Genomic DNA, 12,148 nt, shown 5'->3' with positions numbered 1-12,148 from the left:
CCTGAAGAAAATACAAAAACATTCAAAAAAGTAAAGAAAAATCATGCATCCAAATGGTGAACAACCACTCCGGTGGCACCTTGGGTAAGTGCGATGGTGAAAACCTGGCAAACAGGTGCTACTCGTAAAGGCAATAGCTCCATTATCTTTCAAAGCTTGTTGCGATCACATTCATGCACACATACATCCATCCATCCCAACCATGGCTTGTTATTTGATCTGCAATTAAGAAAGTACTCCATGCGTCTAGCATCCCACCTTTTCATAGTCAGGTCTACAAACTGGGGGCAATACCCTTACCCTCGTAATGGAAGTGGATTCTTCATTGTCTTATATATCATTACGCTCTTCATTCAAGCAATCATCAGAAAAATACCAAAAACATTCAGAAAATGTCCTGAAAAAAAAAAAAAAAAAAAAACATTCAAAAATGTCTCGCAAAATACAAAAACATTCAAAAATGACTCACAAAATCCAAAAAAATTCAAAAACTACTACACAAAATCCAAAAACATCGAAAAACCCATCAAAAATCACACAAAAAAAACATGGCAACACCTTGTACATATTCATCCGATCAGATACAAAACAAACATTGACAAAATACTCACACAAATGACCACTTACCAATCAAACCAAAACAATCGACATCAACAATCCAAACCTGTCTTTAACCAAGGATGTATCCTTCCTTACCAAAACAAAGACAAGATGACATTTTCTTTGACAAGAAAATTCTGTTAAGCTATCAAATACTTGGTTGATTTGTCAGTACAATCGTTTGTTTATCTGTATCGGGATCTTTTCAGCATTGTTTTGTTTTGTTTGCGCATTATTTCCGATGAAGTTCTGGGGCATGTACTAATGGTGTCTACGTGGGAAGTTCACTAAGTTATGTGATCATAGGCAAAAATACAGTCATAGATCACTACGGCTTGCTGACTACAGCGTATACCTCGACCATATAGGCATGAGCCATTACCAAGGATCCTTATTCTTTATTCTTTATACATATATACTGTTTGTTTATAGGTACAATGCTCATTCTTTGGTTCCTCTTCCTCCAAATTGGATAAAGGTTTTATTTCTTAGTACGGTATGCACTTGTCTCAGGATCTGATCAGCCTAAGGTCAAGGAGGACGATCCAAGTCATGCACGAAAGGAGATAATCCTTGTTTGTTCCGCAAGCAATACTCTGGTCGACTTGACCCTTATATCAAGTCGTTTGTATTAACTTGCTATATTAAAATCCATGAAAGAAATACTCAGGTCATCTTGAATCATTATGTCAAGATGCTTGTATTCTCTTCCAACATTTTAAAGCTCAATGATGAAAATAGAGCACTATGGATCGTCATCTCATCTCATCTGTATATATTGCATTTCGTTGCATTCCACCCATCCATACACTCATAATAGCTACATATCATGCATACATAGTCATAATAATGCATACTCTTTTTTCCTCTTCTTCCATAGGAATGAGTCATAGGTTTTCCCTTTCTTCTATCTAACATCAAACCCACCCCCCCTCACCCTCCCCATCTCGATAATCAGCATCACATACCCTACATCATTTCTCAATCAACCCAATCAAGCCACGTTCATCACCATCCATCTCTAAATAGGAGGGATTGTGTTTCCTATCCTAAGTCATCCAATAAGCCAAGCAAGTTACTCTGTCTGCACAGGTACATTGACTCACACACACCTAGACTATCAACAGATACTCTGATCAAGTATCTTCGGGTCTCAACAGGTAATCGATTATGGTAATCCTAGACTACATCAGGCATTTATCATAATGACCTAGTCTCAACAGGGTTGCCATGATTCCCCACAACCATCCATCACATGCACACACCATCAATTGATCAACCAATCAAACACAATCACATCGGACAATTACATCAATTGTCTAAGTCTCAACGAGTATTTTTGTTTCATATACCTTGACTTCATCGGGCAATTGCATCAATTGCCTAAGTCTCATCAGGTCACTTTGCTTCACTTACTCCGACTTTATCTTGTCCAAGCAAACAACTGGCATCAACTGTCATGCTTTGACTTGACCGGGGCAATTAAACCGATTGCACCAGATTGTTCAACCAATTTTGATCACTTGTATAGCATCACTCGAAAGAACAACCACCACATTTTCACTGTATCTCTTGTATGACCTAAGGGTACTCACTGGCTTGATGTTTCTCCATTTTATCCCCGTTTTCTTCTATTTTTCACCCACGTTGCTAACTTATTCTTTTCTATCACCTCGCCAATTTTCATTCTTTTTCGAGAGATCGCCCGATTTTTTGAAATTTTTCGGCCCATCTCTCGAGGGGGCATACCACCCATTAAATTAACATTTTAATGGGGCATTTCTTCACACCAGTTTTTCTTTCTTTGAAACGACGCGATAAACCGCACCGTCTCAAAAAGGGGCAAAATACCACCCATTAAATTAACATTTTAATGGGGCATTTCTTCACACCAGTTTTTCTTTCTTTGAAACGACGCGATAAACCGCACCGTCTCAAAGAGGGGCAAATGTAGTCACATAAATCTATCCATTTTAATTAAATGAATATTTCGTATTTATTTGATTAAAAATCCACTAGCCATCAATTAATTAAATTAATATTTAATTAATTCATCCCCAAACATTCTTCTATTAATTAAATAAATTATTCAATTTATTTTAATTAATTCATTAAATCCAATTCCCATCAATTAAATAAATAAAATCAATTTATTTAATTAAATCCCCCTTTTCCTCTTTTAAATAAATTAACATTTATTTAAATCATTTTAAAACCCCCCCCACTTGCATTTTCCTACAAATGCAACTTGCACACATTATTGAAATAAATGAATTTTTATTTTAATAAAATCCTATTTTCCCTCACCCACCAAATCCACTTGCAAAACCTAATGATTCTTCTAACCCCTTCCTAATTAGCCTAAAACCATCTTCTAAACTTTGTCACATTCCTAAGCAAAATGGAGTGACTTCTCAAAAACCCCAAAGTCTTTGAAAACCATTAAAGGCTTCCAACTTTCAACCACTTAATTCCCCAAAGTCTCCAATAACCATTAATGGTTAATTCAACCCTCCCACATGGTTAAAACATTTGTTTGACTCAACCTCTATCCAACCACAAAGGTCTCATCAAGCATTTAATACTTTGACCATGATTATCTCTTAATCATTTGCACAAAGGTTTATCCTTGGATTAACTCTTAATCCAGTGGGTAATCCTAATTTAGGCTTGACCCTTAGCCTTTAGATAACCATGAGGTCTTCTCAGGCCTTTAATGCCTCCAACCTCTTCTTTCAACCCAATCCTGTGTTGACACTTGTCATTATTTTATTGGTGCCAATTGTGCACATGGATCCCCAACTTTCAAGCTTGACCCTTGATTAAACCATTCAATCCTGGCCATCCATTGCTCCATTTTTCCTATAAATAGAGCCCATTCCTTCATAATCCAGATCCTGAAAACTTGTATGCATTTAGACTATAGCCATTTTAGAGAGCATTTAGCATAGCATAACTAAATATTGTCTTTTTTGGTTAAAACACATCATTTTAGTATTAAAATAGCTTTTCATTTCATGTTTGGGAGCTATTCTACAATCTCAATCCTCCATAAGCATCCATAGTGCAAAAAGCTGCTGAGAGCTACACTATTTTGGAACTTGGAGAGGAGAGGAACAAGGGAGAAGGAGTTAATCTCATGCTAAGAGATAGTTGGAGATGTCTCTTTGTCTTTACTTCTTTAGTTAGATTCATTAGCATGTGTTTTTAGTATCTCTCTTGGAATGCCTTCATTTGTTTTGGTTTTTGATTGACTAACTCTAACATCTTGTGTGTTTTGTGTTGTTTGATCTTGAACTAACAATTGTGCCATTTAGGAGGGCATCAGAAATGAATTTACTTTGCATTTTCATTTCAAAGAGGGCCAAAATGTAGACACCTAAAATTGTCCATTAACCTAAACTAGTTATATATATATATATATATTCATTATTTCTTTAATTAACCCTTTTTACTACTCCAAAGGCCTTAATTAAATAAATATTATTTATTTATTTAATTAATTTCACCTTTATGCTATCCCATTAATTAAATAAATATGTATTTATTTAATTTAATAAATTCTTATTTTACCTTAATCTTTGTCTATTTGTGTTCACATGGATCATAATCAAAATTTGTAGTCATTTGACGTGTCCCACCTTATCCCCTTCACATGTTTAACTAAGCCTTCTCCCACATTCATTGAACTTGGACACCTTCCCAAAAGTCAAATTAACTTTATATCCTATCCATCCATTTTAACTTAAACCTCTCAATCTTGGCCATTCCTATAAGAATGCTCCTAAACTTTATCCTAAGCCCTATATGTTGCTTATCATGTGACACTTGTCATATGACTACATCTTTCAAGCCTAACCCTATTCCTCATCTAATCATAGCCATCCATTAAACCTCTTAATCGTAGCCTTTGGTTCTTGTATTGAGAATTCTATTTAAAGACACATTTCATCCAATTTAAACATCTTGTTGTATCATATTGTTATGACATCCATTTTATCGTCAACTCATCTTGATCTTATAGTCATTCTGCGAGAGCAACCACACTCGTCTATCTACATCAATAATTTGTTTGATCTTTCAGGTTTGCATGTTTTAAATTCATATATTTATTTGTTAGGGTTAGATTTAAAAAAATTAATTATGATATAAAAAACACATAGGGATCCTCATAATGTTGGTTGTAAGATATGAGTCCTATTACTACTTTTCAATGTCATTGTTTTTTATTAAGGGTTAAAAGGTTTTGAGTGGACCAGAAACCCTTACAATAGGTTTTATTTGAAGTAATCAAATTGAAAAAGATAATTATAGATGTTGAGTTTCAAATTTTATTTTATGGTGATTTTGTTTTGCATCTACTACAATGTAATTTCAATCTTCTTTTAAATTCATATATTTGTTTGTTAGGGTTAGATTTAAAAAATTAAATTATGATATAAAAAAGACATAGGAATCCTGATAATGTTGGTTGTAAGATGTGAGTCCTGTTACTACTTTTCAATATCATTGTTTTTTATTAAGGGTTAAACATTTTGAGTGGACCTGAAACCCCTTACAATAGGTTTTGAAGTTGTTCAACCAGCGGATTTATCATGGATCTAAACCCCAAAGAAGAACACTGCAACCAACAGCCCAATCACAGCCTAACCACAAGAGTAAACATCACCATCATTGTTATACCTATGTCTTCTTTGTCTAAAAATGTATGATTTAATTACTAAACCCATTTTAAAAGAGTTAATCTTTTTCTTGAATTTGTTTTATATTTACCCTAATTTGTTTAAATTTATTTTGTTAATTATATGAATAACTTTTTACGATCAAAAATAATTTAACTCTAATAACATTATGTTTGAAACAAAACTTTCTTTACCTCGTAATCTCTAATTTACTATATAATAAACACTCGTATCATGTTCAACCGGTTATAACATGGGATAGGTATTGCAGATTGATCCCAGCTCTCTGTCATCTCCATTCTTGTTGTTTAAACAGTTATAAAATGGGACAGGTATAGCAGATTGAGCTCTGCTCTCTGTCATCTTCAATTTTGTGATTTATTTTGTAGCTCACTAGCTAGTCTCCGGACATAAATCTTTGTGTTTTCTCTTAATTTTAGTATGTTTTCTGCTCTCCAGACATGTCTCATCTCATCTGGACTTCTTTACTATAATGTTTATATTTTTAAGTCATTTTACTTATTGCAAGTGCTCCTGTTTATGTTACTTTTGCTTAGTGCAGAGTCGAGCAAGGATTCATTGACAGAAGACTTTTTAGTAGCTGACTTATTGCAAGTGCTCATGTTCATGTTACTTTTGCTCCAGATACCTATAGTATCATAGGGTTAGTTCTAATGGTGAAGATGGAAGTAACATTACCTGTACTTGTTATCATCCCTCTGACTCCAAACATCCACGTGCAATGGTTAGAGGACAAGATCATCTTTGCGTTCTCCTCAATGGCTAGAGGTAAGTCTTGTTACAAGTTCTTAACAAGTTTATTATTCTTTGGGTTTGAAACAAATTGGTTTTAACAAGTTTATTATTCTTTTGGTTTTCAAGGGAAATTATAAGATGTCTTTATAACTGTTAAGCGATAATGGCTTAGCCTAAATCTAATAAGCATTTCAAAGGTTCATAGGTTTTACTTTTTCTGATTCTTTGGGTTTTCAAAGGAAATTATAAGATGTCTTTATAACTGTTAAGCGATAATGGCTTAGCTTAAATCTAATCAGCATTTAAAAGGTTCATAGGTTTTACTTTTTCTGAGGGTTTTTCTTTAGGTTTGCATGCATTTTGTGACTTTTTGCATATCAAGGTAGACTTTGTGAAATATATTAAGCAGCAAAATTTATTAAATATTCACTATCAACCTTGTAATATAATGGAAGATATTGCAGTAGTGTGATATAAATGAATGAATTTTGGTGGTCTATTATCGGAGTATTACTTCAATTCCATACTTGAATCAGAATACTATTAAGATGAATGACCTACTTCATATCTCTCATATCTATTTTCAATCTTCAACATTAAAGACTAACTTTGAAAACTGGTTCTTTTTTGGGATTCGAATGGATTTCAATCTACTCCTCATATATTTAATTTTTCTAAATATTTAATGTCCTACCAATTGGTCTGTCACGGATTGCGGGTAGATTGATAGACAATATGTAATTTTTGGGCCCTTTCTTAGATATATTCAGAACTATAAAAAAATGAGGCCCAGTGACAGTCTAAACAGTAGTTTTTACCTTAGAAACTAATGATAATTGATACATTGAACTATTTAGGATGTCTTTTTCTTTTTTAAAAGTGTGCAGTTGAATTCTGTATGAATCTGAGATTCATCTAGGTTTGGCCAGCAAAGTTAGATCATTTTAGGTCATTTCAATTTTTTTCTGCAGAATCAATGCTCTATCAATTTATATCTTGAAGAGGCAAAGTTTTTTAATTGATTGATTTTGCCAGGGAATTCTATCTGTCTTACAACATTCCCCCTCCTGGTCAACAGAGACACTGCAAAACGGTCAACATGGCTTTTATCTTTCTTTAGTTTTCACTGAACTTAGGCTTTTCTTATATTTGAATCTTATGTTTCTTTAACTTAGGGATTCATTTCATATTTATGAATTTGGTGGTGCATGCTGAATATATTGCTGCCAATTTAAAGATTTGTTTTTAATGTTTTGAATAACAGATGGTACAATTGTTATAAATGGAGTTAACAGAGGAAAATTCTTAATTTGTTTTTCAGGAGGATATAGCAAAGGCAAACTCCCGACAGGTGAGAATAACTGTTATGATAAGAAATATTCCCAACGTATACAGGTAGGCCCAGTATTGAATTTATGGCTCTGAAGGCTAATTTATTTTAATTTTATAATTTTATGTAAATTTGTAAGAACAACTAATTTGGTATTTATTATAAGCTGATTGTGCTATATATTTATTTTTCTAATCGACACGTGTTTCTTCAATTCTTAGACAGGTACAGCGATTTAATGAGAAGAGCACAGATGCTTCAATGTACTTTTAATAGGTTTCCATGAATGTTGAAGAATTTGTTTAAAAGGTGTCAACGTTGACTACGACTTCATGAATTTTACATTAGCTAAAGTCATATGGAACCTATATAAAGCATTTCATATGTAACTTGAAAATGTTTGGACTTCTGAAAAGCTTCACTAAAATATGTGAACTTGTTTATCTCATCAAGTTCATCATATTTTAGTGAACCATTTAAAGTTTTCTTATGTAACCTGAAAATGTTTGGACTTCTGAAAAGCTTCATTAAAATATGTGAACTTATTAAAGCCCATTAGTTCCTTCTTGACCATTGATCTATGATGCCATGAACATTAACATCAGATCAAATTTGAATGCATAAAACCACTTAAACTAATCAAACAACATGATTTAAGAGTACAATTGCAAATTACCTTTTGATCCAACTTTTTTCTTTCTATCAATGCCATTATTTGTTTCATCCTTTCCTCCTCATTATTTTTGTAAGATTCCATTCAAAGCAAAGGAGGAGGTTGAAGCTAAAATGCAGTCTTACAAAAATAATGAGGAAAGAAGGAAGCAAATAATGACATTGATAGAAAGGAAAAAGTTGAATCCAAAGGAACACAAATTAAACAAAATCAAAATCCAAAATAAGAATAAACTATCCCTTCAAATTATAAAGTAACACAAATTAAACAAAACTAAAATCCAAAATATAAAAAAATTTAAGATTTTACAAAATTAATAAATTATTATGTATATCTTTAACTTTAATCAACTTATAATAAAATTCTAAGATCTCATTTGTAAACTTTCTGCCATACAGCAGTGTTCATTTCCTTGGACTGGAATTAATGATCTTTCTGCCATAGAGTAGTGATCCCCTCCTTCAAGTGAGCTTCATGTGAAATAATTCAGATTTAATACTGCTTTCTGTGAAATTCTTCCTATTTCAAGGTGGCTATTGCAATTGTACTTTTCAAACCAACTTTCCAGAGCAAGATGACCCTATCATTAAAATACTACAATAAATGAAATCTAAAAACATAACTATAGCGAAAACAAAGAAAATTTAAGGAAAAAAAAGATCATCTAAAAACATAAACATAAGACACCTGAACTTTGACATAAACAATTTCTCATATTTTTAGCGAAGTTCTTTTGGAGTCCAAACTTTTCCAAGGTTGCATTGAAATGCTTTATACAACTTCCTCGTGACTTTAGCTGATGTAAAATTCACGAAGGCGTAGCCAATGTTAACACCTTTTCTGCACACAAGAAGACAACTACTTGGAAGGTAAAAGAGTCATGTCTCTCTGTTGTTAACGATGAGGGGGACTGTTGTAAGAAGGATAGAATTCAAAAAGAAATACAAGGGTTTTGAAAGCCTATTCATATGGACAAAGAGCATAAAGCAGTCAATGAAGGACAGTAAGTATTAGAGAATATTTGACAGTGTCATTTATTACAATCCCAGCATTGCAAACACAGAGACAGGGCATATGAGCCTATGCGGAAGACTAAAGCTCAAAGAATAGATCTGACAAAGCTTACAAAAGCAATAGCCTCTCAAAGGGTTTTGATACAAACAAGAACCCTAAGGACAGTGATAATCTACAGTCTTATATCTGCAACAGAGAGCAGGATGCAGTTACAAAGAATGCAGCTCGAAGCCATAAGGAGACTGTGACAATCACAATGACAGTGCATTTAGGTTGTTTTGATCTTAGGTAAACTCAGTGCATTGAAAGTGTAGCATTGATATAGGACTTCAGAAAGCTAAATCACAATGGCAGAGATCTTTCTGTTGAATGGAATGGCAGAGAATAGTGATTCAATACAAGGTTGAAAGTGTATGCCCAAACTCACAGAGCACTCAAGCATATAGCCATGTGCTAACATAGCAGTGGGAGCATTAAAAGTGTCAGACCTATGAAAGATCTCAGTCACCAATAGCAAAGGATCTTTTGTGTTCAAATTTACAGATATTTTGGAGTGTTCAAAGTTACAAATATTTTGGAGTGTTTAAAGTTACAGGTTACATATCAAATCCTCAGTGACTTCATGTCTCTGGGTAGGTCAGTTTTGGGCAGACTCTACTTCATGAGGTTGTTTCAGCCACGTTGTTTCTCTCAAATGTGCAATGCCATAGCCACATGTCAAGAGAAAATATTGACAGGTCCAATGACTACAAAGACTTAACTAGTTCTTTCTGCAAATGTATAATGTAGTTAATAACATACATTCATACATATATATTTTCTTGTCTTCTACCATATGTCCCTTTGACAATTTGCTTTGCTCTGCACTGCAATACATGGTAACATTATATTTATGTGTCCAAACAACTACTATTGGAAACTTAAATAATGTGACGAGGCCAAAACCATGGAAGAGGGCCGTTCAAGAGAAATAAAGTTGCCTTATGAGCCTTTGCTGAAAGGTTGGGGACAATGTTTGGATCTCAAGGTATACTGAATAATGCTCTGAATTCAACAAAGTAATATTTTTCTTCTTTTAATCTTATCTTTCAAATAACAATGTGGCATCAATGAGACAAAATTTTAACCCAGAAACAGACAGCTCATCTATCTTTTACATTATCAGGACCGAAACCCAAATTTATTCGGTATACCTTGAGATCCAGACATTGTTCCCAACCTTTCGGTAAAGGCTCATAAGGCAACTCTATTCCCCTTGACCTGCCATGTTCCATGGATTTGGCTTTATCACATTCTTTAATTTTCCAATAGTTATTGTTTGGATACATAAATATAATGTTACCATGTATTGCAGTCCAGAGCAAAGCAAATTATCAAAGGGTCAAATGGTAGAAGACAAGAAAATATATATGTATACATGGATATTATTAACTCCTTTAACTTTATGCATTTGGAGAAAGAACTAGTTATGGCATCTGAGTAATCTAATTAAGACCTTTCTTTGATATGGCTTGAAAGCAAGGGAGAAGCCAGAATTATCAATTTTTGATATCAGCTGACAATTGAAGTTCTTCTATGTATTACTAGATTATTTGCTACTATTTCTGTGAAGGAGTATTTGCTTCCAAACATTGTAAATCTGGGCACACTTGAAATCCAAGAAAAATATTTTATTATTTAATAGAATATAGTTTTGTATAAATATATATACTTTTATTTTCAAATTATTAAATATAAATTTTTTTTAAAAACCTTTTCATTTTTTATATCCATTTTGACATATCATTATCAAATTCTGATGTTAATTTTAACTGTAACTTCAATTCATATATATATATATATATATATATATATATATATATATATATATATGTGAAATTTTACCAATAATAACCATGAATAAACAACTACAACAAAATCCAACAAAAGAAAATAACAATTATAAGTTGTAACAAATGGATTAATGTATTGACATAAATATCAAATTTGATATATCAATAAACAACTAATATTGATATTATCATTTATTTATGAATTATTCTTTAAAGCAATTTAATTGAACCCATGTCCAATTATTTATGATTTTGACATAAAAACTTATTTAATCTATGTCAAATTTGAATGCAATATTGATACTAGAAATCACATCCTTATAACATTTATATACATTTATATAACATTTAGTGACTCCTCTTTTTTCATTTGACTGTGGTAGCTATGATTTTCCAATGTGCTCTTCCACTACTACATTTAAAATGAGTTCATTTGCTTTTTTAGAGAATTTTGTCTCCTCCTAGTAATGCTAAAAAAGGGCATGTAAACCCATCCTTACATATATTTTCCTAGAAGTTCATCTTTATTGTTTAATCCTTGGTAGGAAATCAATCAATTAGGAAGATTGAAAAAAAATGATTGTGAATTCAAATGAGTTGATTTATAAAATTATAAAATAGGCAATTCAAATTGTGAATTTCAAACTATGCTTATTATTTACAATAGCTTTCATATTGGTTCTTATAATTTAGTCCACTAGATTTAATATTTATCTTTTAGATTACTATTAAAAAAAAGTAGTGACAATGTATTTTTATAAAGTATTCTAGATGTATTTTAAACATTTGAAAGTCTCATCAATTTGTGATGGTTCCAAATAAATAATCATTATTTGGTTTACAAAGCTCATATGCATGATCAAAATCAAAACCTTAAAATTATACATATTTTTTTAGACCAAGCTAAGTTATAAGGCATATAAAATTTAGATATTTTTTTTTTCTTTGGCCCACTATACTTCCTTTACCAAATATATGAGATATTGGAGCTCTAACTTCTTTTGTCCCAAATAAATATGATATTGATATAATCATGCCTCCTAGAAAGAGAATAATGTTTTTGGTACTCATATCTCTTGTCAAATTGTTGTTTGTAACTTACAAGTGTAGAAAGCATTCATAACTTTCATTTCTACATTTATCCCAACATATGCCATATAATGTATCATTTCATATAGCTTATATGTTCAATATCCTCACAATGAGGATCCAAATGATGACCAATTACTTATGATTTAATTTGATTGTATCATGAGTAACC

This window comes from Cryptomeria japonica, chromosome 10 (genome assembly GCF_030272615.1).
Source record: "Cryptomeria japonica chromosome 10, Sugi_1.0, whole genome shotgun sequence".
NCBI lineage: Eukaryota > Viridiplantae > Streptophyta > Pinopsida > Cupressales > Cupressaceae > Cryptomeria > Cryptomeria japonica.
This window is presented reverse-complemented; position numbering follows the sequence as displayed.